The sequence below is a fragment of the Elephantulus edwardii genome, unplaced genomic scaffold, assembly GCF_000299155.1.
Source record: "Elephantulus edwardii isolate Elephantulus edwardi_28Jun2011 unplaced genomic scaffold, EleEdw1.0 scaffold00412, whole genome shotgun sequence".
Classification (NCBI taxonomy): domain Eukaryota; kingdom Metazoa; phylum Chordata; class Mammalia; order Macroscelidea; family Macroscelididae; genus Elephantulus; species Elephantulus edwardii.
The window spans coordinates 1,019,826-1,028,665 of NW_006400162.1; the positions used below are offsets into that span (position 1 = coordinate 1,019,826).

General features: G+C 39.1%; 1 protein-coding gene across 1 annotated transcript in view; it reads left to right on the forward strand.

Annotated features, from left to right (window-relative positions):
- The window catches only part of WDR64 (WD repeat domain 64), a 195,162-nt gene that overhangs the window by 11,482 nt on the left and 174,840 nt on the right, over positions 1-8,840 (forward strand). The gene's annotated exons all lie outside the window — the stretch shown is intronic.

The following is an 8,840-nucleotide window of genomic DNA, read 5'->3' on the forward strand; positions in this document are numbered from 1 at the left end:
ATTATTTTGTGTGCGTGTACCGTCAAATCAGATCTGACTGGTACAGGAGGATATTGCGCCTCCTTCTCCGGCAGAGCATCTGGTGGATTCGAACCGTGTTTCCCTGGGATTGCAGTGCAGCTTCTTGCCACTAGGCCACCAGAGCTCCCCTAAACTGGAGGTCTTAAGAAGCAAAAAGGAGGCTTGCTATTGTGTATTCTGCATATAGATTGTAAACAGACTTTTTCCCAGAAATGTCTTATTGATTTTTAAGACTCAAGTCTCTAGCTTGATCTGTGAATTTTGGACTTACCATCCATTTAAATGCATAAACTAATTTTCTTAAAATAAATCTCTACCTATCTTTAAAAAAAATAATGGGTGACTGGAATGTGAAAGTTGGGAACAAGGGAGAAGGATCAATATTTAGAAAATATGGACTTAGTGACAGAAATGAGGCTGAGGATAGAATGATAGATCTGCATGTTGTTGTTATTTTTAAGGGCTGTTGAGTCGTAGGCGACTCATAGTGACCCTATGAACGAAAGACCTGGACACTTGTATAACTTTTTTCCTTTCCCCAGGTTCATAGGGTTTCCAGAGGCAAGCTATTTCAGAAGTGGATGCCACTCCTAATTCCAAGCTTGTCTTAATCTGGGAGCTCCACCAAACACTGTCTGCCATGGGTAACCAATCTTGCATTTGACTCATCAGTGTCACAGTGTTCAGCTTCACAGCAACCACTAATTACCTCTGTACAGCAAGTGGACAGACCAGTGTTATACGACCTAGAAGAATGTTTCACAAAAAACAATGAAAGACAGGCCTGAGAGCCTCATATTATGGTCACCCACCTTTGGCTTGGTATCATCACTTTCTGTCCAGTAGGCCAACTGATCTCTCTCTATGCTGTTGTTGTTCTTAAATGCTGTCGAGTTGTAGGCGACTCACAGTGACAGTATGAACAAAAGACCTGGACACTTGTATAACTTTCATCCTTTCTCCAGGTTCTTTTATAAGAAACATAGACACAGGCTATACACATGGATTTCACCTGATGGAATCAGACTGATTAGATGTGTGGAAGGAATCGTTGGAAAATTCAACATCAGCAGTGAAAACTAGGCCAGGTGCTGACTGTGGAACAGACCATCAACTATTCATATGCAAGTTCAAATTAAAGCTAAAGAAGGTTAAATCCTATCTACAGGAATAACAATTTGATCTTGAGTCTATCCTCCCTGAATTTAAAAATCAACCCAGGAACAGGTTGTGGCCTTGAACACTAATGAATGAAGACCAGATGAACTATGGGAAGATATTGAGAATATTGTTCACAATAAAAAGGAATATTTTGGAGGAACATCATTCTCAATTATGCAACACTCCTCTGTCAATTTTGCTGCACTGAGATAATCTAGGTTTGCTGTGATCCTGAACCTTGTGCCATTGAGGGACAAATGCCACAATGGCTACCCAAGGTGGACAGTGTTTGGTGGAACTCCCCGGTTAAGACAGGTTTGGGAGCAGGAGTGGCATCTATTTCCTAAACCTAAGCCTCTGGAAACTCTGGAAACAATGATAATTACACAAAGGCTTTAGGCCTTTTGTTCATAAGGTCACTATGAGTTGTGTGCAACTAGATGGCATTCCACAACAACAACAACATTTAAAAAGGTATTTGGTCACCAGTATGAGGCTGGAATCCAGGTTTGGAAGTAGTCTGGAGCAGCTGATTTGTTTTCTAGTTCTAGTGAGGATTAGAGTGGAATGATTACTTGCCTTTTGGGGGTGTCAGTTGACTGCATTTGGCCTCCTATTGAAAAAGACATTTGGACCCAAGGGCCTCTCATTCACAGGCCTGCTATAAGTGGCTGACGACTCGACAGCAATTAATGATAACACAGTAACAGTACAGGTGACCAGAAATTAATATTTGGTTGCTGTTTGCTTGATTATTTTTTCTAAATTCTTATTTTTTTTAGTCTACTTTTGTCCTCGTATCTAAGGTGTATCGCTTGTATACAGCATATTGATGGGTCATGTTTTCTCACCCATTCTCCAACTCTTTTTCTCTTGACTGGTGTGTTTAATGTATTCTCACTTAGTGTAATTAATGATAAATGTGCTTTTATTATTACTGACATTTCTCTGCACATTTTTGGTAGTGTTTCTGTTTTCTTTGTTTCATTTAATTTTCTGTGCTATTTTTTATGGCTTTTCTTTTTTTCTCTTTTTAATAATTTGTTTTCATTTAAAATGTTTTGTGTGAAGAGTTAAAAATAATATTGATTTTTCATATACTCATTCATAGATATTTTCTTTTATAACCAGAGTTACTTAGCAAAGGCCAAGTGAGGACAGCTATGTCTGACCTTTATCAACTTTATAAAGGGGAACTGTCCCCATCAACAGAATCAATAGCACCAAACCAATTCCCATGTAGTCAGATATGCCCTTCACACTCCTGCAGCTCTTTCTAGTCATCTCAACACTAATTTTAGTACTTTATTGGGCCCAAAATCTGATATAATAGCTCACAGACCATATAGAACCATGTTGGGGAAGTTAAAAGTTGATAATACAGATTAATTGCAGAATTCAGTTAGGACAGCTTCTGAAAGGTGCTCATAAGCCCTTGAACCTTGGGCCTTGTGTCTTAATGCCAGTGCTACTAAGTTCTCAGTCTTGCTAATATTGACTCTCCCCACCTCTCCTCCTCAGTACCCTCCACTTCACGCCCACCCCACCCCCTAGGGACCAAATTGTTCAACTAACTTGGGCAAAGGCTCTTAATTTATCTCTTGTTCTGTCCATGGAGAGATAGCAGCCAGCTCCATCTGATGTCAGGTCTCTCTGGTCCTCTGCTTCAGCTATGGGTGCTCCTGCCATAGGTATAGATGGAGCAAGAATATCTGGTCCTAAAGGGACCTACATTGTCTTACTTGGTTTTGTCTGGTGGGAAAGGTTTAATTCCCCTGCTGCTGGACTGCTCAATTCAATGGCAAGCTTAACCAATCCCCTTGTGAACTGGTGAGACAAGCCAATCCTTTTGTGGATTGGTAGATAGCCACTCCTCTTGTGATTAGGCTAACACACCCAATCACATCACAAAGCAAAGTCAAACAGTGGCTAGAAAAGTCATATTGAAAGATAAATTCCACAGCATGCCTTTTCTCTTCACATGAATTATCTACTTATTAATTCCCCACCACTTTGTCATGCCTGTTAACTCTACAAAATAGATTTTAGCTGTGTGTAAACCTCTCCTTATGATTATATTTTTTATTGATAAGTTCTAAAAAATATTTAAATATCAATCTTACACAAACATTTTCAGAAATAAAAGGAAGAAACACTTCTAATGTCTCTGTGAGAGCTACAGTCTACTGATACTGGCTACTGATACTGAAAAAAATGTGCAAGGAATCTACAAAGAAATATCCTTCATAAACCCAAGTACAAAAATGTTAAATAAAATTTTAGCAAATAAAACACTGTTCTTGTTGTTATGTGCCATCGAGTCACCTGTGTCTCATAATGAACCTATGTACAACGGCTCTGAACACACTCTATCCTGAGCCAATCTTATTATCTCTTACACACCTACCCCTATTACCTTCATCACTAAGTCAATCCATCTTATCAAGGGTTTCCCTTTCTTGACTTGTACCTCCACCCTCTCAAGCATGATGTCCCTCTCCAAGGCAAGGACTGGTCCTTCCTTGCAATATGCCTAAAATATGTCAGATGAAGCTTCAGAATCCTTGCCTGCAAAGAGCAACCTGGTCTCACCCTCTCTAGGATGAATTTGTTTGTACTCCTAGCAGTCAATATTCTTTATCAGCACTACAGCTCAAAGGCATCAATTCTCCTCCTATCATCCTTAGTCATGGTCCAGCTTTGCGATAAATAGCACTTAATTGTGAAGATCATGGCCTGGATCAGGTGCTCCTTCTTCTCCAGACTGATATTGTTCCTTTTCGGTACTCTCAAGAGGTCCCTGACAGCAGACTTTCCCAATGCAATTTGTCCTTTGATTTCCTGGGTGCTGGTACCAAGAGTATTGATTGTAGAGCCAAACAAACGGAAACGGTTAACAATCTAAATTTCTTCATCATATAACACTGTAGAAAATACAATATTATACTATAGCCAATAATTTTTAAATGTTAAATAAATCTTGCATCCATGGAGTAAATTCCATGTAATTGGTTTGGCATTTGAAAATAAATTCGTGTTCTCTTCATTGTTATTGTTATCTTCTGTTCACTTATAACAGCCCAATGCATGACAAAACACCTATTGCCCAGTCCTGTGTCATCTCCATGTCTGAGAGAGGATCTTTCTGATCCTCAGAGTTCTCATTAATTGACTTTCAAAAGTGATCACCTGGTCTGTATTTCTCTATTCTATTTTATTCTGAAAGCTCTGCTGAAATCAGTTTAATATCATAGAAATATGCAGTTTTCAGTACACTGAGTGATGGCTGTGTCTACAGTTCTTTGGCCAGAAATCAGCACAGATTCTTCTTGCCTACTGAAAACAAACCATGAAGCATTTACTGATGAAATCCAAAAACATTCATTATGAATCACACTTCATCAAGACAAGAAAAGTCCTTTCAACTTGACCACTGAACATTATGATAGATGAGAAAAGTTTTAAGTTATCAATGATTTCCTTTTACTTAGAACCAGAATAAATAACCTTGGGAGCAACAGCCAAGAAATCAAACAATGTAATGCAATGAGCACAACCATTACACATAACAGGACATATGCATGTGAAAGCAAATACTGAATAAGGAGTACAGAAAGAGAATTGATGACTTTGAATTATGGTACTGGGAAAGAAGGCCTAGTATACCATTGACTAGAGGGAAAACAAATGAATTTGTTTTTGAAGAAGTGAAGTCAGAATGTTCCTTAGAAGTGAGAATGACTTCCCACTTTTTTAGTGTTGTAGAGAGAGATCAGTCAGCCCAGAGGACAGAAGGCAATGCTACCAAGGTGAAGGTGGGTGACTTTTGATCTGCCACCCTCGAGCCTGTCTTTCATACTTGTTGTTCAGACATTCCTCTGGGTCATATAGCCCTGGTGTACAAGTTGCTGTACAGCGGTCACTTTTGGTTGCTGTGAGGCTGAACACTGTGACACTGATGTGTCAAATGCGTTAATGGTTGGCTACCCAATGTGGGCAGAGAGTGGGGTGGATCTCCCTGATTAAAACGAGCTTGGAAGGAGGAGTGGCATCCACTTCCATACTAGCTTGCCTCTGGAAACCCTACAAACCTGGAGAGAGGATGAAAGACACCCAAGCAATAAGGACTTTCCTTCATAGGGTCGTTATGAGTCACCTGTGACTCGACGGCACTTAACAACAACAACATATTTAATATACTTTGTGTATTTCTGGGTCCTGAATAGTTTCTGAATGATGTTGTCAGATATGCTGGTTTTAGATTATTGTCTATCTTTGTTGACTCAGTGCAAAGAGCTCCTTTTAGGATTTCTTGTAGAGTTGTTCCTATTTACTCACTTTTGAGTTAGAACTAACTCACAGTTAACCCTCCAGCAGGTTTTTGGGAGACTGTAAATCACATAGGAGGAGATTACCTATATTTCTCCAGCAGGGAAGCTTGTGGATTTGCACTATCAGAGATAGTACTTTTGGGTTAACAGTGTAACTCCCTCATAGAGTTGCTCTTGTTTTCACATATTATCTTAGTTTTTGTTTATCTGGAAATATTCTAATTTCACCTTCATATTAGATAGAATATTTTCTGGGGTACAGGATTCTTGCTTGGCAATTTTTTTCATTCAGATTTTTACGCATTCGTCCTATTGTCCTCTTGTCTGCATAGTTTCTACTGGTTAAGTGCTCAGTTGCTCTATGGGAGAAAGATGAAGCAGCCTGTTTCTGTAACTGTATAGAGTCCGGGGAACCTTATAGGACAGTTCTGTTCTATCTTCTAGGGTTGTTTTGAGTTAGAATCCACTTGATGGCAGTGGGCTTGATTTGGAACCCTACTGTGTTGGTGATAGATGCCATCAAGTCAAGTACAACTCATAGTGATCCTGCCAACAATAGACCTGAATGCTGTACTACCCTATGCCATCCTCATCATCTCCGGTATGCTTGAGCACCTTGTTGCAGTCATTGTTGTTGCCTCCCAAAATCCACTTAGAGGGTCATCTATGACTCAGTTCTGACTTGATGGCACATCACAACAGTCATTCGAGAGTGACCAAATTCAATGTCAAGAATCTTTGTCAGTCCTCTTCGTTGGAGGTCTTCTTCTCTTTCATTGACCTTACCAAGCATGATATCCCTTTCCAAAGGAAGAAGTGACCTAATAAAAAAAGAACTATTAAAATAGAAGATTTAACCATCACATTGCTGATATGCAGGTGGTTTTGATTTACTTTCATTTTCATCATTGACTCACTATTTCCTTTATACTCAAATGGAAGTAGAGGAACAATAAGTGATATCAGACATGCAGACTCTCAGGCCTCATTCCAATCTCATGGAATAAAAATCTCCATTTGAATAGGATACTCAGTGGATCCTGCACACATTAATGTTTCAGACATTCTCCACTACTAGATCATGCCACTTTCTTTATAACATACACAGTCTCAACTCCATAACATGAGAGCAGCATTGATAAATGCCATATATTTACAAAGATAGTATTTCTGAATACTATAAGCAAATGAAAAAACAGCAATCTTATTTTTTCAGATTTCTCAGGGCTATATAATTTTCCATTTATTCTCAAAATAATATTTCTTTTCCAAGATGTGCTTTCATAGTAATTTACTATCATGCAAAGACTAAAGAGTAAGTAGAAGCTGGTTAAAGTAAATAAGAAATGCCACAGCCTCATATTAAAAATTACCCTTTCCAAAATGGTACAAAATAGAAGATTTATGGAGATAGGTCAGAATATATATTTGAGGAAGGAGCTCTGGTGGCTTGGTGGTAAGGAGCTTTGCTGCTAACCAAAGGCATTTACTTGGATTCTACTAGCTGCTCTACAGGAAAAAGATGTACTATTTCCTCTACAATTTACAGCCTCTGAAAAACCACTTGAGAATCAGCAATGAGTTGGTTTCAACTCAACAGCACATTACAACAACAGTCACTTGACAGTGTCCAAATTCAATGCCAAGGATCTTTGTGACAGTACTGTCTGATCTGATTTCCAAATAAGTGTCAGTTCCTCCTGAATCTATAATTCTGAGCAAAGATGCTAGTCTGGTACATGGTTCATTGGGAGGAAAGTATCTGCTCAGTAACAGGGGCTCTTAGTGGCACAAATGGTTAAAGTTAACCCAGAGCTGTCTCAAAAAAAAAATTCTGAGCAGCTGCTTCTGAAAACTCCAGCAAACACAATGAAGCAGTTCCATTTTGCATACATTGACTTGCCATGAGTTGCAGTGAACCCAATGGCAAAAGGTTTTATCTTTGTCTTAATAATACTATCTCACCGACTGCCAAAAGAACAGATTATGTCTTGGAAAAGGTGCAACCAGAGTGCTCCTTGGAGGCAAAGAAGACAAAGCTTCATCTTACATGCTTTGGACACGTTGCTAGAAGAAGCTGTTTCTAGGAAAGGGACATCATGCTTGGAAAGGTGGAGGGTCAGTGAAGAAGAGGAAGACGTTGTATGAGATGGATTGACTCAGTGACTGCAACAATGAGTGCAAATGTGTCAGAGATGATAAGGACGGCATAGGATAGGACAGGATTCTGATCTGTTGTTCTTAGGGTCACTATGAGTCATACTCACCTTAACAGCATCTAACAACAGCAGCATATACTAAACTCATTGCTGGAGGTGGGGGAGTGTAAAAATGTACTCAGCTGACACTTTAACAGGTTTTAAGAGACTGTAAATTTCATAGGAGGAGATTGTCCATCTTCTTCTGTAGAGCATTTTGTAGATTTCAACTGTCTATCTTTGGGTAGGGAAGACCCACCATTTTAAAATCAGTGCTATTAATCCAGATTACACTCTAAATTCAACTAATAATATGTGCATTACTTTTAAATCAAATCTAAGTTGCTGTTAGGTTGTTGCTGTTAGGTTGTTGTTGTTGTTGTTGTTAGGTACCATAGAGTCAAGTATGATTCATAGCGACCCTATGAACAAAAGATCTGAACCTAATTCTCTCCTATGCCATCATCATACTTCCTGACACACAAAAACCCATTGCATGAACAGACACTTCACCAAAGAAGACATTCAGATGGCCAACAAGCACATGAAGAAATGTTCAAAATCCCTAGCTCTAAGAGAGATGCAAATCAAAACAACTATGAGATATCATCTCACCCCAGTCAGAATAACACAATTTAACAGAACAGCTAGCAACAAATGCTGGCAAAGTTGTGGGGAAACTGGAACCCTTATTCACTATTGGTGGAAGTGTAAAATGGTACATCCACTGTGGAAGGCAATATGGCACTTTCTCAAAAAGTTGCAAATAGAGATAACATTTGACCCAGCAATTCCACTACTGGGAATATACCCAAAAGAGACCATAACTGCCACCCAAGCAGATATATGCACACCCATGTTTATTGCGGCTTTGTTCACAATAGCAAGAATTTGGAAACAACCTAAGTGCCCGTCAACAAATGAATAGATAGAAAAGCTGTGGTATATTCACATAATGGAATACTACGCTGCATTGAAAAACAAGGAATTCATGCAATATTATACAAAATGGGTGACCCTGGAGGACATTATGCTACGTGAAATATCTCGGTCACAAAAGGACAAATACTGCATGGTGCTACTGTTGTAAAACTGGACTGACATCAGGGCTCGGGGGAGACTGAGAAAG